The sequence below is a fragment of the Pinus tabuliformis genome, chromosome 7 (genome assembly GCF_031772625.1).
Source record: "Pinus tabuliformis cultivar Carrire ecotype Pingquan chromosome 7, CPIR1, whole genome shotgun sequence".
NCBI classification, from domain to species: Eukaryota; Viridiplantae; Streptophyta; class Pinopsida; order Pinales; family Pinaceae; genus Pinus; species Pinus tabuliformis.
The window spans coordinates 252,389,672-252,415,069 of record NC_142293.1 but is presented as its reverse complement, the minus strand read 5'-3'; positions in this window follow the sequence as shown (position 1 = coordinate 252,415,069).

Sequence of the window (25,398 nt, the reverse complement as noted above, 5' to 3'; positions counted from 1 at the left end):
GAATTGACATATTTTCTTGGATTGCAAATCCAACAAAATGAAGAAGGTATCTTCTTGTCTCAAACCAAATACCTCAAGCAGATCTTGAAGAAGTATGGCATGGAAGAGTCAAAGCTAGTATGTACACCCATGGTTACAGGATGCAGCCTCAGTGCAAATGATGAATCAGCAGCAGTTCACCAACCCACTTATAGATCCATGATTAGGAGTTTGCTTTATTTGACAAGTACTCGACCAGATATTACACACGCAGTAGGAATGGTTGGAAGATTTCAAGCCAACCCAAAGGAAACTCATCTTCAAGCAGTCAAAAGAATCTTCAAATATCTTCAAGGGACCCAAAACTATGGCTTATGGTATCCTAGAAATACAGATCTCACTCTTCATGCTTACACAGATGCAGATTGGGCTAGAAGTGTGGATGATAGGAAAAGCACAAGTGGTGGTGCTTTCTTCATGGGTTCCAGATTAGTATCTTGGTTCAGCAAGAAACAAAGTTCGATTGCCTTATCTACAGCTGAAGCAGAATATGTGGCTGCAGCATCTTGTTGCACACAACTTCTTTGGATGATGCAGACCTTGCAGGACTTTCAAATCACTTGCACTCCACCCGTCTCTATCTTATGTGATAATACAAGTGCAATCAGCATTTCAAAGAATCCAGTCATGCACTCAAAGACCAAGCACATACCAATCAAGTACCATTTTCTTCGGGAACAAGTGCTTGAGCAGAAGGTCAAGTTGGAGTATGTTCCTTCTAAGGAACAAGTTGCTGATATTCTCACAAAACCACTGCCCAGGGAAACTTTTGAATATCTCAGACAAAAGCTGGGAGTAGTTGATGCTTCATCCTGCTATTGAAGTTTGTTTATTCTACAGAAAAGTTGGTATACGCAGGTTACGGAAGGGATATCCGCGTATATACGCCGATTTATGTGGGGTAAGTCGCGTGTATGTTGGACGCTTGTTGCAGAAAGTATATCCGCGTACATACGCAGTTTCATGCAGGAGAAATCGCGTATATGAAGTTCTGAACAGCAAGGGCAAACTCTGGAGTTTTGAACAGCAATGGGTATGTCAGAATTCTTCAGGCACAGTTTCAGGGGGTGCAGCAGGCACAGGTTCAGGGGGAGCAGCTTAAAAGTCTCATAAAGCATTGTTGGCATTTCGATGTTTTGGTTATTGGTTTCTCAGAAAGAAATCCTGGTTGCTGATCTAAAAGATGTTTATCAGACGCTGCTGGTGACTTTCATAAAATCTTGGTCTAGATCTGTTGTCTCTATGTCATGCCTCTCTTTTATGATATTTCTTTTATGGTGTCAAGGTCATGTAACGGCCTATGTTGGTTTCCCCACTATGCCTGGGATGAATGCTGTAATATAATTGGTTGTTTCTGATATGTCCCCTCTTGGTAGGGAGTATGGATGTATGTATTGAGTCTTTTGGTGATAGGAAGGTCCCTTATGGTGTATAAGTCTTGGTTCTTGTTGAAGAACATCTTTTGCAGATCTGGCCTACTGTCAGGGGGAGCATGAGTCAGCACAGCCAAGCAGAGGTATCAGCATGTCCTCAGGGGGAGCACAGCCCTTTGCCCTTGATGTCAAAGGGGGAGAGTGACTTGGTGTGGTGGTTGCCATCAAGTCCAAAGGGGGAGATTGTTGGCATTATGATTCAAGTGTTGTCCTTGATGGCAACTCACTCAGAGGTTGGTACAGGTGCTCAGAGGTTGGTACAGGTGATGGCAACTTAATCAGAAGACAGATCCTAGTACAGCATGCCAAAGAAGTTCATATACGCAGGTTCGTTAATCCCAAGTCGCGTATACACGCTGGTTGGCTTCATCAAAAGTGCGTGTATGTGGAAAAGTACCTTTGGTCCATGGCGGTTAGTCCTTGGAAGTTGTTCCTATGGTTTCGGACCATTGTGTCTCGACGGGCGTGTCGATCCCTAGTTTTGAAGATTGATGGTATTGTGTTACTATGGTTTTGGCTCTTGGTATTGAGCAAGGCCTAAGGCTATATAAGGAGAAGAAGATCATTAGGCAAAATTATCTTTCGAGAAGGCTTGAATATCTGAAAAAGGAAGAGATCTGACATGCAGGTTCTGGGTTGCTTGATCTAAGCCAAGGAGAGATCACATCGGTTGATGGAAGACTAGATCTAAGGATAAATCGGGATCTAATGGTTTGAAATGCACTATTATGATTGATTATGCGTATTTCTAGATCTGCATACTGTCGCAATATTATGTTCTGGGTCTAACTGATGTCTGGTACAGCTGCAAGTTGAGAGAATTTATTTTTAGATTTGTACGCAGGTTGGCTTAGGTAAAAGCGCGTGTATACGCGGGTTTCGCTCATTGAAGTAGCGTATATCTCTTGAAGCTTGATTTTTGGGTTTGCAGTTGGATCTGACTGTTATTGCAGAGTTCTGTAGACTGATTTGTGTTCTGGTATCTGGTGATTGACAGGGTTCAGTGGTTCAGTGATTCAAAGTTTGATAATGCTAGTATTGGTTGTTTTATGCTTCAATGATCTGTTGTGAAAGTTGAATGAATTGGGGTCTACAGATTGTAATGTTGTGCTTCAGGAATATCCAGTCTGAAAATGTATGAAAGGTGGTACCTGAAAGAAAGAAGATTGTAGGTCAGCACCTACGTACTAGTATCTTAGCTAGTACAAGAGCAAAGGGGGGTTGGAGCTCCCTTCCAAGGAAGTTTGGAGAATGAGAGAAGGTTGTAGCCTTGTGCAGGTTGTAGCCTGCGTACTGGTATAAGGCTGCACCAGTACAAAAGGATTGTAAACTGAAGTTTCATATTAAAGAAAGATAGAGATGACTTGCAGCAGGTGGTTTTCACCCACATTGGGTTTCCACCTTATATCTTGGTGTTCATGTGTGTGGCTTTTGATCTATTCTGTTATACTGCACCTCTTTACTGTTAATGTGGTGAATAATGTCCTGATGCACTTAACTGAAGATTAATCTAACTAAATTATAAGTTTTCTTCTTATACGCGGTTTTATTTAGTAACAATAGCGTGTACACGCTGGTTCACTTAACTGAAGTAGCGTATATGTTTCTGAGCATTGAAAAAGTTTGATTGATCTGATAATACTGATTCACCCCCCCCTCTCAGTATTATTTCCAACAAGAAATAGATGTCTACTGTAGTCAAGGGGATAGATTTTCCCCTAATCTGGAAAACCTGATTGATAGGATCCCAAGCATCGAGCAAATACTGCAGTAAGTTGATCTGCTGTCTCATGCTAGAAATGCGGAAGAACTTCAGCAAGCCACAATTCCGCAGCGCGTTCACTGTAACTGGATCATGTAGGGCAATCATGTCCTCTTCTTCATGCTCATGTTCTCGCCATGTAAGGGTGATCTTACTCCAAAGATCTCTGAAAAACAAACAAGAGAGGAGTTAAGTCCTAATTTTGGTGAGAAACAGGCAAAAATTCCATCAAAAATTGTGCAACAATTTCCCTTTCTGCGCCCAACGCACCTGTAGCAGTGTTCTAGGTGCGTTGAAAGCCAGATTGCCTTAAGACATGCTAGCATTCAATGCAGGTTTCGATACACTGGCGGTGCGTTGATGGTAGAATGAGTCCCTCAAACCCCAGGGGCTCAGAAAAGCAGGGAATCAGGCTCAAAATGAAAAATGGAAACCATGAAATGAAAGAGCTCAGGTTTAGCTCCTACCTGGTCCAGATGGCGCCGAGAATCGTCCACAAAATCTCCCGAAATCAACTGATGAAAATCGAGGGAGAAAGCACCTCCAAAGCTCCAACAAACCAAGTTCAAATGAAATGGTAAAATGAGAGGTAAAAATCACTTTTTAATTACTTTTACATAGTTCAAAGTAAAATATTAGCGTTTTAATCTCGTTTTCAAGCAAATATTGTTCATTTTTGACTAGTTTGATGGAGCAGTTGAAAATACGGTACGATATTTGGAAGGACAAAGCTATTTATGGTAAAAAAAATCAAAACAAGACCATCTGATCGAGCAATATTTACCGCGAGGTTCAAGCTCGTTAAAAAATAAACCCAGACCGAGCAAATGTTTCCACCCGCGTTTAAGCTCGTTAAAAAATGAACTATCCCCTGGTAAATAACCATCGTGAATGTAGCATTTTAGCCATTAAAGCCTTGGTCATGTTTGCACCGTCACCTCCACTTTTCCATTGGCCGATCATTCACCTCCATTTGTTTGTTTACCCATTTTGAGGAACAGCTGCAAAGAGTGATTTCACTAGCCATCCTTGTGACACTGCCGTGATTGGAAAATTCCAAACCTTACCTGGAATCAGCTGCTACCCATTTTATCACTCGTTCCTCAAAAGACGAGTCTTCTTTAAGCTCTTTTCAACTGACTCGTAAAATATGAAAAGATTGCCGAGTCCTTGGCCTTCCAGCTCGTTAAAGGGACAGGAAGTGCTATCCCTCCTCTAGATTTTAATATTTTTGGACCTGAGGGATTATTGCACAAAAAGATCGAGCGCTTGTTTTGTTCGGCTCGTTAAAACAATCGAAAATTCATCCCTTCTATATTGTTTTATACTTTTTCGGACTTAAGGGATTAGATGACGAAAAAGGAATTTTGGAGTTACCTTTACGTACCTTTTCAGACTCTCTAAAAATGAAAAGGACTGAGTTATCTTTGTCGTTAGACTCGTTAAAAAGATTAATAGCGACAAACTTGTCTTTAGACGAGAACGAGTTTCACTATTGCTAGGCTCGTTAAAACATAGCGATGGGTTTTCCCGAAGGGCAAATTATAGACCAAGCATATGTTATCCTCCTCAAGCTTGACAAAAATAAAGAGGTACTGGTTAGCAATGTGATGAGCCCCAAAAATGGATAATTATTTGGGCTCATTCAACCTCCTAATTCGACTTAATCCACCATTCTCATTAGTTTATTGCATGTTTTTGATTATATTTATGCTAATAGAGTGAATTGGGTTAGTCATTATGCCAACAAGTCTAATGTGTGCTTTGTGTAGCCTTTTTGGTCAATTTGGAGACAAAATTGAAGGTTTTAATGAGCACTTGGCAGCCAAATTCGTGGGAGAACAAGGGAGAGGATTTGTAGGAAGGTGTCCCCTTCATTTATGGGCCCTTACCTCGAATTCTCCACCATCAGCTCGGAGTTCAAGGGCCACCAAATCAATTAGCACAAGGGCAACCAAGCAAGTCAAGTAGGACTGCTGTTAACTACAAGTCTTGGGCAGCCGAGTCCCAAAAGTTTAGGAGGACTGTTGGGGTCCTCAATTTGTATAAATAAGAAGGCTTAGGGCCTCATTTGGGTTAGCTAGTAGTTGGCCAATGGTTAGTCATTTTGTAGGCAGAAGTTAGCTAGTTTGTATTTCGATTTTTAGGCAATAGATTAGCTTTGCTTTCAGCTCATTTTCAAGTTCTCCTTGTGGAAAGTTTTGATGTAACTCTTCTTTTCTTGCTAAGTAAAGATGAATCCAGCTTTGCACCATCTCTAAATCTCTCTTAGGAGGCTATAGCTCTTGGGGTTGGGCCCATCTCAAGCGCCCAATACCTCCTTTGTTTACTTTCATGTGTCTTTGTTGCATTCTTAGAATAAAATCTGCTATTTAGATTTAAATGTTGTGTTGCTATTTAAGTTGCTCTTGATGATTAAAAAGGTTCTTCATGTTCAGATTTACTTGATTAGTTAATCACAGGGAATATATTCAGAAAAAGGTTACCAAACACCTTGGATCTCACCTCCCCCTCAGTGGAATCATGAGCTGGGACCAATGTGACTTTGCTGCTAACAAAACGTTGTTTTGCTTTGCCATGCAATTCTTAGTGTTGGAATCCTCTTTTGTAAATGCTAATATTAGTAGTGTTTAAATGCTTCAATTGTTGATTTCTTAGTGGCATAAGTTAGTTCATGCATTTCATTTCGAATAAACTGTTGTTCATTTCCTTTTGTGGTTACTTAGGTCAGAATAGAGTAAAGTAACTGGGTCATAGGTTTTATAAGTGTTTGTTTGTTCAGTTTGAAAAACCACTTGCAGAGTACCTATTACCCTTCCTTACTTGCACATACTCCATCCAACCTACCTGTTTCATCCTTCACTTAGAACCCTTACCTTACATTTGCCTCATTCGCTTACTTTGCCATGATTCTCATCTTCTTGTGCAACATCGTTTCATCCCTCCTTGAACAAATCTCACCATCTGCGCCACTGCTCGACTCCATCCTCCAAGTCTTGAACTCCCCTACACCCCTATTTTACCTCCATACTCGTTCCTCCACCTTTTTCCCTCCATCCATTCTCCAAAATCCACTTTTCAGACCATCCTGTAGAAAATTACAGAACATCCTGTAGAAATCTCTGAACATCCTATAGAACCCCTGCAGACTTCCTGGAGAAGGTCACGAATGAGGTTTCTTGATAGCAAAACTTTGTGAAACTCTCAGGAAGGGTGCTAGGGACCCCTTAGGACCTCTTCTAACCTTCCCAACCTCCTGAAAGCATTTTCTCCCACTGATCCACCTCTGCACAGTCAAAAGCCAGTTAAAAAGCACATGCATGATAATTCTAATAACTTATTCAAAAATACAAAAAGATGTTTTCTTCAAATAGTGATAACTTAGACACATGCATTCTACCTTCCTAGAAGTCAATAGCATTCCTTTCATTAGCTTGCATCCTCTTCCTTGCATCAGTAGGACTAGCTGGTAGAATTAGGGTTTGCTAGGGTTTGCGTTTCTTCTTGGCTTTCAGTTTCTTTCCGCAAGTAGATTAGCTTCTTTTGAGTTATCTTTCATCCATCAGTTAAAAAGCTTCTTCTAAGAGCTCATAGAAGTTGGCTTAAGCCCCTAGCGGACTTGTGCCAGCTGACCAAGTGACAGTTGCGGCAAGAGCTAGTACTTGTGCATATAGCACCGTCGCTTCCAAGTTTGTTAAGAACTACCGGGTTGATAAAATTAAAGAAGGGAGTCTCAGGAGTTGCAGCATTATTGCTGCAATACTAGGTCCCACCACAATGACTGGGGAAAAATTGGTAAGAAAACTCAAAGAATCTTTATTGGTAGCAAGTCGCTCTTGAACATGACACTTCCACTCCGTGCCCGAGTCGGGTTGGGTTGTTTCATTCACGGTCACATCGTCATGGTCTCGCCATACCATCCACATTTGGGGTTAATGCTACCAATCCATCACATAAGTGTCGCCGACATGTTCAAGAGAAGTCATCCAGAAAGGCCACCTGTGTCCCGCCCACTACCATACATTATACTCCATTCTTTCATGACTGCCACCCTGAACCATATATCATCAGATTGTTTTCACCTCCATCAAAATCATTTGCTCCGTTCCGTGTCATTGATGTGGGATTCATTAAGGCCCTCCTATGACGGATCACTTCTTTTCGACATCAGCTCATTATCCAAGAAGTTGATCTAGGAACACCCCATTCAGTACTTTGAAGCTTGCATGCCTCAATGGCAAGTTTCTCACTTCCGGCGACAGGTTTACATCAATGACCTTCGACCGAAAGATTTTGCATGGTGTTCGACGCCAATTCCTTTATTCACACCACGTGAATTATACTGCAGTACCTTGAGGGTCATTATCATTATCGGTGATTCCTCTCGCGCTTGTTAATAGGTTACATCATTGACTGGTAATCAAGCGATGTCTTTCCATGTTCGACTTCAAAACATTTCTCACATGGATCAACTTGTACTTCGAGTGAAGATCAGATGAGATTGAAGACCCCGGATCTAGTTTCATCCATCTGGGCTGCGATATATATTCAGGAAAATAAAGACATTGAAATGTACAGCATTGCAGCACAGATAATCATCCTACCAAAAGGATGATGGCTCTATCAGAATCATCAGTCTACCATCAGACGATTGTCTGTCCTATGTACATGAAAATGAATTTATAAAGCTGAGCATGGGAATGCCCGCCTCAGCTAGATCATGAAAACAATATGAAGATAATGTATTGTATTGTATCTTATTACAGGTCTCCTCCCATCATTGAAAGAACTTCGGATCCTCCTAATAAAGCATTTCACCCGATAAACGGCCTCATACTTTAGGGGGCAACTGTTATAGACATTTTTGTGCCTTACAACTCTAAGCATGAAATGTCAATAAACCAAGGGCTCCTAAGTCCCTAAAAGTGTTTTTCTAACTCCTAAAGGAACAAGGTCAACAAATTACAGCTTCTCCCAGAAGTTCTCCACCAGAAACTGCTCAGAATAAGTCAAAACAGGATCATTTCAGCTGCTCCACTAGCAAAGTGCGTTGCATAGCACCTAAGTCCACTAGCTAGGTGCATTGCAACGCACCTAAATGCACTACCAGGGTGCGTTGAGCGGGAAATGACAAGTGGCAGTGTCATTCCACGAGGTGAAGAGATAATGGAAGCTTCCAGAATCTTCTCCAATGACACTCGCCTCACTGAATTCGACCAAGGATGAGTAAGAGGCTTTCAGTCTCCAAGTGGAAGCAAGAACTGACAGAGAGAAGCCACTAATTAAATCATGAGCTGACTCATCCTCCTTGCATACATCTATATATGGATCCCTCATCCCAGAGATCCAGAGGCTGGAATTTTGCACATTGTAAGGAATTACTGTTGGTTTTGAGATACATATCAGAGAATTGGGTGATCTATGCTTTGTTGGGGGTAAAGAAGGCACTTCTTTGCTGGGAGGTTGATGCTGGGTCAGGAATCATCGGTTGTAACTCCTCCTGGATCTTCTTGAATATCAATAAAACTATTTGAGTTTCTTCTCCATGCTTGTGTTTCATTGATGCTTGTTACATTCGTATGGTTAACTTAAATTTGATCCTAAGTTATTTATGAATATAAACCCATGTTTTTGTATAGTTTCCTTCTTCTGTGATCTTACAGGTACTTGGTGAAGCTGGGCAAGTAAGGGAGCAAGTAGCTAGAAGTTGTCAAAGAGGAGAGAGATTGTATCGAAGGACTAGCGCAAGACACAGGTTAGTTCATCCTATTCCTCTTTGTTTATAGTTCATAAAGAAGAATACAAAAGTATTTTTCTTTGTTTGTTTCTAAGGTAGCTGTCACACCTTAGTGGGATAGAGTAGTTCTAAATAGACACTTTTCCCAATAACAAGAGGGCACTCAATATTTGTAAAAACTTACCACAGGGTTAAGAAGGAAATTTTTTGGAATGGCCTTAAATCTAATATTCAAAATTTTGTGGTGGAAAGTTTGGTTTACAAAAAAATAAAGTTGAAAAAATTAAGACCCCATGTCTATTACAACATTTATCCATTCCAAGACAACATTGGGAGGAGGTTCCAATGGATTTTATCATAGGTTTACCCAAGTCCAAAGGAAAGAGTGTTATCATGGTGGTAGTTGACAGACTTACCAAGTATGCACACTTTTGCATATTATATCATCCATTTCAAGCGAGTACAATTTCTACTACATTTACGGAAACAATTCAAAATCTACATGGAAACCCAAATATTATTTTAAGCAGCAAAGATCCTATTTTCACTGGAAATTTTTGGACAAAAATATTTTCTTGTCTTGGTACTCAATTAGCTCATAGCTTATCTTATCATCCTCAATCTGATGGGAAAAATGAGATAGTAAACAAATGTTTGGAAGGATATATTCATTTATTTGTATCCGATAAACAAACACAATGGGTCAAATGGTTGCCTCTGGCTGAATGGTGGTATAACACTTCCTTCCATACTGCAACAAAAATGACCCTATTTATGGCACTTTATGGATATCATCCACCATCCATCGCATCATTTTTAAGAGAAAATCCTAAGGTTCAAGTAGTGGAAGATCACATCAAACATCAACAACAAGTTCTCCAACTCTTAAACGATAACCTCACTTTGGCACAGAATAGAATGAAACAATAGGAAAATCAACATCGCAGTGAAATAAGTTTTGATGTAGGTGATTGGGTATTCCTACAGCTACAACCATATAAAAAAATGTCCCTCGGGCAAGCTAAGAAGGATAATAAATTGTCACCAAAGTATTATGGTTTATACAAGGTGTTGCAAAAGATAGGTACTATGGCATACAAATTGGAGCTTCCCACAGCTTCCCGAGTGCACCCAGTTTTCCATGTTTCATGTTTAAAGAAGGTTATAGGTGACAAGATCACAGTTCCAACAATATTGCAATAACTTGATGAGGAAGGGAAAATCATATTGGAACCTGAAGAAGTCAAAGAAACAAGAACTTGATAGCAACGAAATCGATCAATTAAAGAGTATCTCATCAGGTGGATGAACTTACCCGCTAAAGATTCCACATGGGAGGATGAGAATTTCATACAGAAGCATCTAGAACTACTCAAGTGTTGAGGACAACATTTTTTGGAAGGATAAGGTCATTTTAGGTCCCTATAATCCTAGTGATTCCCCCATTACTATTGTCACTGTATCCCTTATTGTTATTGTTGTGCCTGTATTGTCCCCATATTGTTATTATTGTGCCCCATAGAAGCCCACTACTTTTATTTTGTGCCCTTATATTATTATTGTTATTTCAGATTTGATTATATTTTGACCCCTTAGACTCCTATATATAGAAAGGAGGTTTTCTCATTTGTATCATCCAAGAGTTGTTCATTTGTGTAATGTAAAGGAGGTTTCCCCCTCGAAGAGGTTGATTTCTAAGTCGTTGATCTATCTTTTCTCTCTTTTTTTGAGCTAGTTTCATAACACTCCCCTCTCTAATCTAATCATCATATGACACCTACATTTGTTTCTCCATCTTTTCGGCCTCCCTTTCCTACTAGTCATAACCCAATGAAGGCCATAAGGCATGATATAAATAATAAGGTCAATGGTCATAGTGATATGCCAGAGATTGTCATCCATCAAATGTTTATGAGCTTGGTTGTTGACATCTCTATATTATGGTTGCAAGAGAAGATCTCATGGTCTAGATTAAATCCTTTCCTTACCTTTCCTCATATAATCATCCATGGGTGGGTATAATATGTTCCCACCTCCTGCCCACAACATCCTCCATGTGTTTGGGTTTGCATTTGCTTTGGGATTTGTTGCATGAGTGATCATATAGACCGACATATTTATATTTACTTGATGATATGTTGGTTGCATTGGATTTATGATCACACTTAATAATAGATTTTTCATATGCACGTTAGGGTAGGATGCATTGGATGCTCATTTTCACATTAGAATTAACATATATGATATTTCTCATGGTAGATACGCATATTTGCATATTTTATTTTTTGTTGATTTTATGGCCTAACATTTAGCATGTGCGATCATGAGACACTGCAAAAGAATGTTGCTAGATATTTTACATCTATTAAATGTGTAGATGTCAGGTCTATGGTAACCAAGACATTGCTAGACTTCTCATGACCACTCATTTGATTAGCTTTGTCCACTTCTTCGAGAGATCACATCCCAATTGGAAATGCAACTCACCATTTCGTGGGTGAGATCCTTAGGAGAATTTTTTTTCTCCAATATGGCCCTTAGCTAGCAGCCAACAACACCTTGCAACCACTAGCTAGCTCACTATGCCATTTCTTGGCCACCTGAGCCAACCATGTGGTCCCTTGCCCATCTTTCATGATCACATGTTTGAAGGTGGCCCTCCCGAAACTAAAGGTATGCCTCGTCATTTGGTAATTGAGTATTGTAGTTTTCTTATCACAGACACTTCTAGGCATGGATTAATTGAGGGTGTTATCACTTAGAACTAAAAATTTGATGCCTATCATTATCTGTCCTAGTCCGATGACAAAGGTCTGTGTTCAGTTGATTTCGTTTTATTTTTTCTCACTTAGGATTTGGAGTTTTCAAAAGTTTTTAATCCAAACCATACTCAACTCCCATTGGTTCTCCACCACCATCATTGTTCTATAGTCATATCTCGTCTTATCTGAGTCACCATGTCTTTTAGTAATTTCGCAGCGTAATCCCATTCGCCAGTTTCGCAGCGCAATCATGGTTAAGCAATTTCGCAGCGCGTCTTGATTAGGCCGTTTCGCAGCGCATCATTAGAATTTAAAACTAACAGCACTGCGAAATCATGGATTCGTGCATTTCGCAGCGAATCTTTCCCGAAATGTCAAGTCTGTTAGGTGAGTCATCAGTTATGTCCTCTCATGTCAGTTTATGTACCTCTCGTATCACGTTTGAACGCTCACTTGCCACTATCACCACCACTAAATCGATTGATATGCACGAAGTATCATTCCAAAAAAATCATACCGTGCATAAACCTTAATGATGGTCGTAAGTTCTGCATGAGTGACAAATCCACAGGATTATGTATTGAAAGGTTTTAAATGAAAAAGTTTAGATTTCAAGCGAGGCTGATATTTAAGTGAGGCTGATTTCAAGCGAGGCTGATTTAAAAAGAAGTTGAATCACAGTTTTAACCGGAACTGTTAGTCTTTGTGTGTGAAGATCTCGAAGAAAGAATGGAGAAAAAAGAGCACAGATCTGGTAAATGTCAGAGGACTGAACCTAAGGGCCTAGACATAACGCTGAGAGATGAAGGGGTGAAGAAAGCATTTAAAGATGCCGGATGCTGGAACTTTTGCAAGAAGCTACAAGGAGGACATGCGCAGGTAACTAAAGAATTTGCGCTAAACTTCACTGGTTTAAATTCAAAGATAGCCATGTTAGAAGTGCAGGTTTCTCCAGAAGCAATATCTGCTGTGACAGAGATCCCAAGAGGACGAGAGGAGTGGTTTAAAATTTTTAAGTTTGACCTGAATCCTTGTAAGGAGTTTTTAAAGGAGGCGTATGTAAATGAAGATTTAACTAAAGCAGTGCCCAGGAGTTATGTCAAGGAACATTATGCTCTTCTACTCACATGCATACAGAAATATCTGACTTGTGAAGGAAGGTACAACAAGGTTTATTCCTACCATTTCAAACTGCTTCTGCATTTCACTGGGAAAGTCTCCATAGACCTTCCTTTTTATTTGTTTCGCAGCTTAAGTAAGATGTGTGATAAGGTGCAGCTGAGGAAAGAGGACTGTGAAACCTATTTGTTTCATCATGGTTTGATTAAATTGCTGGTTTTAGATGGCCTCCAGAAGATAAACAGAGACTGTAATTCTTTTATTTTCATGGCTGGATTCCAAAGCAAGACTGGCCTCACTCCACAACCAGCCAGAGAATTCACAATAGCTGAGCTCCAAAAAGAAGCAAAAGCTAAAAAGAAAACCAAGTCACAGCTAAGAAAACCAGTGAAGCCACTAATCATTCAAGATCAACCACAGCAATCAACAAAGGAAAAAACTCATGATAAGAAGACTATACTTGAAACAAGCAAATCTGAAGCAATTTCAAGGGTAAGGACAAGAACTCAGATAAATAAGGAAAAAGGTAAAGCCATAGCAGTTCAAGACAACCCAGTGTCTAAGGCAAGTTTGAATGATTTATTACAGGCCATTGAACTCGAGCAGTCTGAACCAGTCCAAATTGATTTGACACAGTCACCGCAAGAAGGTAACAAAAATTCTAAGGCCTCAAAAAGGCTTAAATTCGATGAGCCAGCTGAAGGATTCATTTTTAAGCCCAGAAGACCTATAACAAGGAAATTCCAACAAGTAAAGGAAGCACTACCAAGAACAGAGGAAACAGGGAAAGGAACGCAAAAGGACATAAGAAAAATAGTCATCACATCTCAAGGAGATAATATAGCAGCCATAAAGAGCCAATTAGAAGCAGCTAAATATGAGATTGCCAAATTGAAGAAAGCTGCTAGAAAACGTGCAGTCATATACGCAAAGTATCGTAAAGATCTATGGAAAGGTAGCGAAACCCTAGAAAATCAGTTGAATTCAGTGGTTGATGGCCATGCACAATTTCACACATGGACAGTACCAGCAATCAGAGAGGCCAGGTATATCAGAAGGATCAATACGCAACTGAGAGCTAGGAATAAAGCTATGAAGAGACAACTTGAAGATCTGAAGGCACAGCTAGGTCAGCTACCTGCTAAATGAGTTTTGAGGCCAAGTAAGATTTTGTTTCAAATTTTTGTCAAATTTGCTTAGTCTTATGGTTCTGAAGAAATATAAATCCCTGTTCTACATATGAAAAGTCGAAAGGAGTTTTTGGCAATCAAATGTTTGGGTGATAAAGATCTCGGTTCAGAGGCAAACTGTTTTAAATAATTCAGCAGTTTCGTAGCGCGCTACGAAACTACTGTAGATGATGATTTTAACGCAAACAGGCAGTTTTGAATTATGAGTGGGAATTTTGAAAGAGAAACACCTAAAGGGTATGCAAGACATCACAGGTGGATGCTTTAAAAAAGGTGGAATATTTCAACCCAATCTCAAATTTCTGTTGTAAAGCCCCTTTATCACCGTTCAAGAGGTATCAAACGATTTGTATACAAGGAACTTTTGCCTGCACACATGTCCATCGATGAAGCTTACAACACATCAAGAACGTGGCAGTGTTCCATGTTTTGGGTTATTAAAGGATAGAAGACATGCTTCTGTACATTCGAGCATTTTGAGGAAAACTGAAGCCGAGAAGCAAGGGAAATCTCCTAATACTTCTGAGCAGTTAAAAGATTTAGCGTTCAAGGTCAATATGGAGCATTAAACATCCAGCTCAGCCAAATCGAAAGAGGACTAGGTGTCAAAGAACAAGGAGAAACCATTATGCATGGAAAATGGAGTTAGAGTCATAGTTAATTTAGAACTCTTATAAAACTCTAGTCAGTATTTTATTGTATTTATTAGTTAGTTAAATAGCTGATAGGTGTCATTAGAGGTAGTTATCGAGTTCCCCTCATGCTGGAGGAGGAAGCTCGAATTAGTTAGAATAAGGACTCTATATATAGCTGAAACAACAATGTAATGAGGGTTGGGAAATTTTATAACAGAGCATTGTTTTGGCTTATGTAAAGACAGAGTTTCAGTAATATAATTTGGTTGCTTTACTTCTCAGGATTCATGAAGGATTTCTATGTTCAGAATGTGTGACTTTATCCTTTATTTAATGTCTTTTACAGTTGCATAGATGTATAATCACTCAGAATTCACTGATTGTGCTCTGATTTCCTGTGTGCATTTATGAGCTGTGGTTCCATATGTGTTATGTTCTGAATACTCAAATGCTGAATGCCCTGACTTCTATGTAAAAGCAGTATCATTGTTTACTGAGGTGTTGTTGACTCCATAGGCCTAATGGAAACTTGTTTAATGTTTTTCCAGCATCCATATTTATCACAGATATATCACCAAGAGTTAGCCATCTTATCTTAAGTAAAAATCATTAACCCATTTAGAGAGAGCCCTCTCAGGTTGAGGAGGCTAAGCCTCAACCTAAAGTAGGTCTGAAATAGTTACTTGAAGTCTTCCTGGTCAGCAGCCTTCCAGGGCCTGATTTTGAGATAACAGAGGGATTTGGCGTAAATGATGGCCTAGGTATGTGTTATTGTCCCCTAGACCCATTTTGGATCTTAACCTTGAATTCTAGTCTCATGGGATTTATTTTACTGACTTTTTGTCTGCACGGATGATATATCATGGGAAACCCTCATTTTGGTTACGTGCTCCTGCTCCCTTATCTGCACAAATTACCCCATTTCCACTCATTAATACCCCATTCATAATTTCTCCCATGTGGTTCCACATTCCTCCACTGGGTCCACATAGGGTTAACTCGCCCTTTCCCTTATCCACAACTTGGGTTAGGCCTCGAATGATGCCCCATAGATTGATTTAGCTAAAAAGAAAGATAAAAACATATTTAGCCACATTCAACATGAATATGTACCACAAAATAAAAAATATGGTCGGGACAAACACATTTAGCACATGGGAAAAAGCCAATACATAAGCTCTACCCCATCATCATGGCAATCACCCTGATTCCTACAGGTTATATGAGCCTCCTTCACACTATAGGAACATGTTATTGTCCCAACCCATGGTGGGAAATGAACTGCCCTACCTTAAAGGGGGAGTATCCACTATTATATCTTACACATCATACTCTTACCCCTTGAGCCCTAAGCAGTTAATCAAAGAAAATCATACACATGTAAAAGGAATATAAAGAAGGGTAGAAAAGTGAAGGTCTAGGCACCTCATGTACTACAATTGCTCCATACTATACATTATAAACTCAAGTGTGGGAGCCCCTTTTTATTAGCTACCCTTGTACCCTAGAATGTGGCTCGGGGTTCCCTTTTCTTATCCCCTACTTCATTCACCTATCTATCACATGCCACCACCTTTTGAAGGATGTATCTTGAATATATTATCCCCTTTAGAAGTAAAAACCACCTAATAGGATAGTTGGTTAATCCAATTTGGAGTTAGGAGACATTAGCACATCGCATAGCCCATTATGGAAGGGAAGGCCATTAAGAAGTCACCACCTATGGTCCATAGTTGGTAAGATCATTTACTTGATTTATCTAATGACTTTTTTATTGTAAGGATAGGGGACACATAGGATCATATGCAGGATTGCACATGGTCTCCATCCTGGGTTTGGTCTCCCAATACGGGGTCCTAATCCTTTAGAGGGATACATTGGCTCATGGAGGGTGTGTGATGAGGTCCATGGGCCACCAAAATAGTAGAAAATACTCCATGGATCCATGAGGATGGTCAGAGATGCTCAAGATACTCCCATTGGACGAGAAAGATGCACTTGGTTCACCTTAACCTGACCGGCCCCACAGATGTACCATGCAATTGGTAGATGATCCAAAACATGTAGGGTGATGTGGAATCCCCTCACTGCTACACCAAAGGAATTTTTAAGACATTCTTTTAAGGAAAAATAAATCTTTTGTCTTAAAAAGTAACTTTTTATTTTAGTTATTTTACATTAAAATTTAATACCAATTGAATTGTCTTAAATATAACATTTAAGACAAAAACAGCTTGAGACAAATATATTTTAAGACAAAAATTTATATTTAAGACAAAAACAGTTTAAGACAAAAATATTTTAAGACAAAGATTTAAATTGAAGACAAAAATAGTCTGAAACAATAATATTTTGAGACAAAAATTTATGTTTAAGAAAAAAACAATTTAAGACAAAAATGCTTTAACACAATCTTTATATTTAAGACAAAACCAATTTGAGACAAAAAATATTTTAAGACAAAACTAGCTTAAGAAAAAAATAATTTAAGACAAAACTTTATATTTAAAACAATGACCACTTAAGACGAAACTCATTTAAGACATTGTTAAATAATGAATCCATACAGGTGAGGATAGTTTTAAATAGAGGAGGAATAACATGTTATAGAGTTTTATGAACCCAACATTTCGGACTACCAAGTCAGTCCATCATCAGGGGATGCGACAATAGATATTCTAGAGATATTCACGATGTATCCATGAGCTATATTTTAAGTTATATATATAGGTTATGAAGGAGTTAATCTAAGAAATTAGGTCGGCCAAAAACATATCAATTTAAGACAATATTGTCTAACAACTGCAAAATTGACTCTTAGAGTGCACCCTAATTCCAACAACTTGCATCCTATTATTGTCCTGCACCTATACTGAGGTTGCTATTTCACTTACCATTCAAGTTATCTTATATAAGGACAATGATTTGTTGGACTCTTTTTTTTGGGGGGGTAGTCAATTCTAAAGAATGCAACAAATTTTCGTGGCAAGATTTCATGGACATGAATTCATCTCATGTCCCTTCAATCTCTATTGATACGATTAGATAGCAATTGTATTTTGTTGCATTCGAAAGTACTACATGGAGGGGGATTTTATGAAAACATTTCAAGATAGAAGAAATCTTTTGTCTTAAAATTTAATTTGTCTTAAAGTTTTCAAAACCAGACGCTAGTAAAAGGGTAAAGGTAAAGGATTAGGAGTTTGTCTTTACGATGTGGATGGTGTTGAGCTAATTTGTGGTCCTAAATTAACACAATTATTTCTTATCAATCCTGGTTGTTTATGCTTTGAGGCAAATTCACTATATGTGAAGATCAGATATAATCAAACCTTGAAAGATAAGTTATTCAAAAGCTAAAAGTAGTACATCTATAACTCTAATTCAATCAGCTTAAAAAGAGAGAAATATTGAAAGGGTTCTTGACCTCAAGAAGTCCACCTTCACCTCAATTATCACTTAATGAATCAAAGATCGAAACCAAAAGCTTAAGATGGATAAATTATTAATGAAAGAAGCTCTTAACTTAAGAGACACATAAGATATTCCATCATAATTCATTCATCTCAATATCCAAATCTTAATGAAAATAAAACTACTTGCATGCAAACAAAAGAAACTAGTTTTGATTCATCATTTTAGCAGAAGGGATGACCAACTTGAACACCTATTTTTCCAACTCAATAAAGTGATGAATAAGCTGTTAGCTAATGAAATCAATCACTATGCATGAACCATAAAGCAAACTGAAATAAAGCTTTGAAAACTAGTGCTACAATCAACCAGATTACAAGGAAATGAAACTAGTTAACAAGGAAGTGTACTTAGCTTGGAATGGGGGCCCTCCACCCTTGCCTTGCACACTTTGAGAGGTGATATCAGAAGCTTAAATTAGTCACACATCCATAGAATTGCATAGAAAAATAATAATAACACAAGTCTTCAAATTAACTCCTCAATCCAAAGATGTCACAGCATAAAAGTATATCACAAAATCAATACATAAGCCATCAAAGTTTTGGCTTTAAATAAGAAGTCTCATGAAAAAACTGATCTATATTCACTCAAACAAACCCATCTACGCTCATCCACCTATCTAAGTCGAATTCATTATCCCCATCCCAAGAAAGATGACCATTCCTATGAAATCTCAAAACTGCCCTATTTCTATGGGATTCCTACATGACTAGTCATGGTTGACTAGCACCAAATGGGCCTAATAAAGCTTGTTCTGTTCGAACTAAGCATTGCTGGCTTATTCCTAGTTCCCAAGCTGTCCATCCATGCTTTCCATTCATGCCCAAGTGTCCTGCAACCATATCAACCATAGAGCTATTACGGGAATTTCTGAATCTGCCAATTTTGCACTAAAAACCAAATTTTCATAAAAACTTTAGAAATTGAAAAATTAAAATTAAATACCTGAATGGATATCAAATATACATCAAAATGGGATAAATGAAGGGAAAATGGATGGAAAATAGATGGATAAGTAAGTTTCTTTGAGCAAAAATAAGGTCAAAACTAAGGCCCAACATCTCTCCCTTGCTTATCATCAAGCATGTCCCCATGCTTGCTTGCTCCTCTTTGACCTTCGTCTTTCTGTAGTAGATGTCGTACCTGTACATGCTTCCTGTTGTGCTGCCCTGGCCAAACAATCCAGACCTGTATCATGTCTATCCCTAAACAAAGCTTTCTCTTTGAAGTGCAGCCCTTTGTAATACTTCTCACCTATCATGGGCAGATCTAAAGCTTGGGAAAGATATTCCCGGGTTACAGGAATAATGAAATCTCCCACCCGTGTCTGGTCTTGATTGAAATTTTTTATAAAATCCCTGGTTATTTGTTCAGAGTGGCCATCAAATTTTTGTAGGAAACTTATCATCCCTGCTTGGTAAAGATTTTCTATAGTTTCCTTCCCCCAACTCTCTATCTGGAATTTTGGCTCTACTCTAACTAACATTGCTTCTGTAAACCAATTAATGAATTCCTCTGTTGTTACTAATTTCATTTTGAAAGAAAGATATAATTATTTGTTTGATTTCAAAATTAAATTTTTGAAGGCAATGAACCTTACCGTCCTCCTTTCAATCAACTCAATTCACCTCTGTTTGACTCTGCTCTCAGCAACAGTACTGTTTTAATCCCCTGTTCAATGCAAACAAATGCCTGTATACCCTGTCAATATGCTGCTCTCTGTTTTTGAAAACAAAAATACATATACAAACAATGTTCATACATGCTCCTGGCCTTATTTTGTTTGCCAAAATTCAAATGATTGTTTACTATGTATATTTAACCAGGAAAACTGTGTAGTGCGCATGCATATGGCTCTCGGCCTCATCAACAAACATTCAAGATGCTCTCGGCCTAACCCAAAATATTTTTTAAAAAACTTTTGACTAACCAACAAAAATTTTGACTGTGTAGTGCGCCAAAATTATGCACACGGCCTTAATTACCAAATCAATTACCAAAACTACACTCGGTTGCAACAAAACTACGAGCACGAAGGCACTTAGCCTTAGCATGGCAAATCGAGGGCTATACACATACGCTCAGCCTCTCAAACACAAATGAAGACGGCGCATTTGGCTATATTATAGCACTTAGAAATTGGAATCATTCTTGCGGCCTCATCATAAAAATTTGCAACTACTCCTGGCCATAAAAATTTGCAAAACACAACTTTCGGCCCATCAAAACTTTTTGCAAACTGCTCTCAGTTGTCTTATAAAAACTTAAAAACTCTCGGCCTCAAAACACAGATAAAAACAAATAATAGCGCATCTAAGTTGGATTTAAATGGCTCGGCAATCAATCTTTCTTTGGCAATCAGAAATTTCACAAGGCATTATTCATTCAATCATCAGGCATTTCAATCCCCTGTTTTGGTGCAAATGAAAACAACAGTGCGCAGCAAGGGTTATGGACGCATGTCATTTCATAGCAGTTCGACTGTTTGTTTTAATGTTTAACAACGACGCACAAGCAAACAAGGTGTGACAACAACAAAGCGCAGTGCGCATTCTACAACACTTCACATCTTAATTACCACTCACCGCCATTCAACATAACATGCCATAACAGTTTAAGTTTTGTGCCTCCTCTGTTCATAGATTTCATTGTTAACACGGCACGCCATAACAACTCCACATAACAATGCCAAATCCTAACGTGTTAACCATGCAATGCATTCGCATTTAAGTAAAGCGTGATCCACTAGGAGTTCATACCAACATTCACGCAGCAAATCAACGAGTTGGAGGCTACAATTTCAGCTTACCTTAGATCATCGAGCACTTGGAGGGATATATGGCGCTCCAAATCTTGGTTTAACTACTCAATTGACTGGTAGCAAGGCAAAGCAATCATTACCATTAATAACTGATAGTTTATGACTGAGATTCATTATATGTCGAGCTTCAAACAATGCCTTACCTGATCAAATCCCCAAAATTTTGCTACCCTGAACGTCAAACACGGGACGATTTGTTTAAATCCACCCAACTCAGTCCACTCTTCTTTTCACCAGGCTGCGGCTTCAATCACCATTTCTCTGAGCTCTTCAACGACAAGGATTATGGTTTGAACAGCGCGGATTATTGTTTTAACAGTGCTGAGGGTTATGGCTTTGAATCAGTGATAAGCTAATCGGTTCATGACCGTTTCAGGGGCTGTACTGCTCTCTGTATCTATTGGTGTCTGCGCTGCGTGGTTTACATGGCCGTCCTGTTTGACCAGTCACCCGACTGTGTCATGAGGATGGCCGAATCATGTTCACATACGCATGCCTCCTGCACCGTAGACTGTCCAATGACCATAAGTCATCGTGCCACCGTGTTCATATTCATACCTGTGTGCTGGCTGGTTGTCGCTTTGTTGACGGCGTTTCATTTGGTCTCTTAACTTCTGGCTGTATATAATATAATTACCACCGTTGTGTGTATGCAATGATAGTTAACCAACGCACTTTGTTTTACAATGAGTTTGGAGGATGGATAATTATTGAGTTTGAATCCTTACACAATACTCCCTACCACAAATGCAATCATGGTTTCGTGTTTTGCATATGATCATGCCATATGGTTTTCAGTCGTTCCCTTATATGCGTACCTTCCCTTTATCATATGCAATTGCACTTTGATTTATATCATTTGCCTTCCCTTAATATCATATGTACATTTGCGCTTGGGTTATGATATATCATATGCGCTCTTCCTTTATAGGCTATGTATATTTGCATATTATTTTTATTGCACCATCTTGACCATAGCGCATACATATAGCACATAAATATTTGCATATGGAATATAGGGATTGTTAGATAACACATGATTTATATGCACATCTTTATAATTTTAAAATGACCATCTTAGGTCATATTTAAAATTATCACCATGACTAATGCTTGAGTTGTATGTGCAGGTTGAAAGTTGTCCTAGTTTGGCCTTTTTAAGCTCTCAAAGAAAAATACTTAGGGATAGTAGGGTTAATCAAAAGAGGGAATATGCATGGAAATGAAAGGGAATAGGGTTATAATGTATAAGGGTTATAGGAATATAGGATATAAATGATAATGAATATCCCCAGGTACTAATTTCAACTTAACAAAAACTAAAAATTTCTAAGAAAAATTTGAATTTTTAAAGCACAAAATGACCACATATATTCCCCTGGATGATGGCTGTACAAGTAGGATGAAATCAATTGATCAGATGTTGTAGATGGATCCAAATGTAGACTTTATTGTTGCTCCTTGTTCTTCATGTTCTAATTCTTGAATTGATAATCAGGTCCCTCTGTAATGATTCGTTGTTTCAGGTCCCTTTTTCTGCTTACAAAATATGCACATGTTGTGTTGACATTGGCAGGTCTTTCAGGTCCCTTGGAAATGATTTGTTATATCAGGTCCCTCTATTGACAATACAAGTCTTGTTTATACTCTAGCGTTCCAGCTAAAGAGCTGATGTGTGCAACTTCAGCTATCCACTTAAAGAGCAAATGCAAGTCTCCCCCCTTGTTGAAGCTATGACTTGTCCTCAAGTCATTGGTTGGTGGAGTGTACCTGCAGTAAATGTATCTGAGAACAATAGAACAAGTAGGAAGAATTCATAGAGTCCAAGTTGCCCTGGTTTTCCCCTATGAATTCGTGCTTCCAATGTGCCAGTTGCTTGGTTTTCACTTGCAAACAATTTATTTATTTTTATGTTGTTTTTTTTTTTACTTTGTTTTTTATATATATATATATATATATTTTTTATTTTTTTTTTTTTTTTTTCAGATATGTTTTATTCAACTAGTAGACTGGAAGATGGCAGATCCTGTGCCATAAGTTCCAGTTCTGTGTCTTCGATCGGTTGTTTCATAAATGCTTCTTTACTGATAGGCCTATTGTAAACTTTGAGCCTATGTCCATTCACTATAAATGAGGTTGAATCCTGGTCGATTGTCTTGATCCTTACTGCTCCATTGTCAAAGATTTCGTCAATTTCATATGGGCCCAGCTAGTGTGTTGTGAACTTTGCTTTGAAGTATTTGAATTTGGAGTCGAAAAGCAATGCCCAGTCTCCCTTGTGAAATGTCTTTGTTTTGATATATCTATCGTGCCACTTCATTCTTTGTTGTTGCACTAATGTAGTATGTTCCATAGCTTGTTGACGATGCTCATCTAACTGATTCAGTTCCATGATCCGCTGCTGTTGTGCTTTTGTCAAGTCGAGTCCTAGTTCAACTGCTAGTCTGTATGTATGTATCTGAAACTCTATAGGCAGTAAAGCCTCTTTCCCATATACTAACTGGTATGGACTGAAACCAGTTGTTGTTTTCCAAGTGATCCTGTAGGCCTAGAGCGCATCTTTTAATTTTTCGGACCAGTCTTTTCTATTCATCTGTACTGTTTTTGTCATAATATTTTCCAAGACTTTATTTGTTGATTTGACTTGCCCATTTGCTTGTGGATGATATGGTGTAGATTTCCTATGTTTGATCTTGTATTTCTCCGTTAGATCTTGTACCAGCTTTGATGTAAACTGTGTGCCTTGATCTGTTACAATTTGTCTAGGTACTCCATATCTGACAAAGATTTCTTCAAAAAGAAATGTGACGACTGTATCTTCTGTTGCTCTGTTAACTGCTTTTGCTTCCGCCCATTTGGTTACATAATCTGTACATACTAAGATGTACCTCTTCCCATTTGATGGTGGATTGATAGGTCCAACAAAGTCAAGTGCCCACTGCTCAAATGGTTCTATGAGAACCTGTGGCTTCAGTGGCATTTCATCTGATGTTATTGGTCGTCCTGTTCTCTGATAGCTGTCACATTGCTTGACATATTTCTTAGAGTCTCTGAAGATGGATGGCCAGTAATAGCCTAGTTGCAGCACCTTATACGTCGTTCGTTTATCTACAAAATGGCCACCACAGGGTTCATCATGACATGCTCTTAAAATGTCTAATATTTCATCTTCTCGTACACATTTTCTAATTATCAGGTCTGAACCAGTATAAAATAAATCACCATTGACCCATGTATATCTAGAGCTTGCTCTAACAATTTTGTATTTTTGCTTTTTAGTGAATTGAGCTGGAAACCTTCCAGATGATAAATAGTTTGCAATATCTGCAAACCATGGTGTTTTGACTGTGATGGCAAATAGATATTCATCTGGAAAGTTATCTACAACTAGATTTGGATTGGGGGCTGAGTGTATGCGGGACAGAAAGTCAGCCACTTGATTTTCTTTACCTGGCCGATCTTGTATTGTGATATTAAATTCTTGCAGTAACAGTAACCATCTTGTTATGCGTCCATTGGTGATGGGTTTATTCATCAAGTATTTGATTGCTGAATGATCAGTATGAATGAAAACTTGATATCATGTTATATAGTGCCGAAATTTATTTACTGCATGTATAACAGCTAACATTTCTCTTTCTGTGACTGTGTAGTTCATTTCTGCAGGTGTTATATTTTTGCTTATGAAGTATATTGCATAAGTGAACAAGTTCTCTTTCTGTCCAAGAGAGGCACCTATCGCGGTATCAGATGCATCAATTGAGATATGAAATGGTAAAGACCAGTTGGCCCACGAAGAATGGGGGCAACTGACAATTTCTCTTTCAGAATTTTAAATGCATTTTGACAATCATTTGTCCAGTGAAATTCAATATCTTTTGCTAATAGTTTGAACAGAGGTTGGGCTATTTTACTAAAGTTTTCAATGAATCGTCTATAATAGCCTGCATAGCCTAAGAAACTTCTTACCTCTTTCTGTGTTGTAGGAGGCATTAAGTTCACTAAGACTTGGATCTTGGCTGGATCCACCTTTATTCCTGAAGCAGAAATGTGGTGTCCCAGAACTATTCCTTCTGTCAACATCATATAGCATTTCTCATTGCTTAATGACAAATTTGTTTCAATGCATCATTTCAAAACTTTCTCAAGGTTGTTTAAACAATCATTGTATGTGTTCCCGTAAACTGTGAAGTCATCCATATAGACCTCTACACATTCATGAATTAGATCAGCAAATATTGCAAGTACTGCTCGTTGGAAAGTTGCAGGTGCATTGCATAGACCAAATGGCAAAACATTATATGCATAGGTTCGCCATGGGCAAGTAAATGTTGTCTTGTCTTGGTCTTCTTCTGCTATTCTTATCTGGTTGTATCCGCTAAACCCATCTAGGAAGGAGAAAAATTTCTTTCCAGCTAATGAG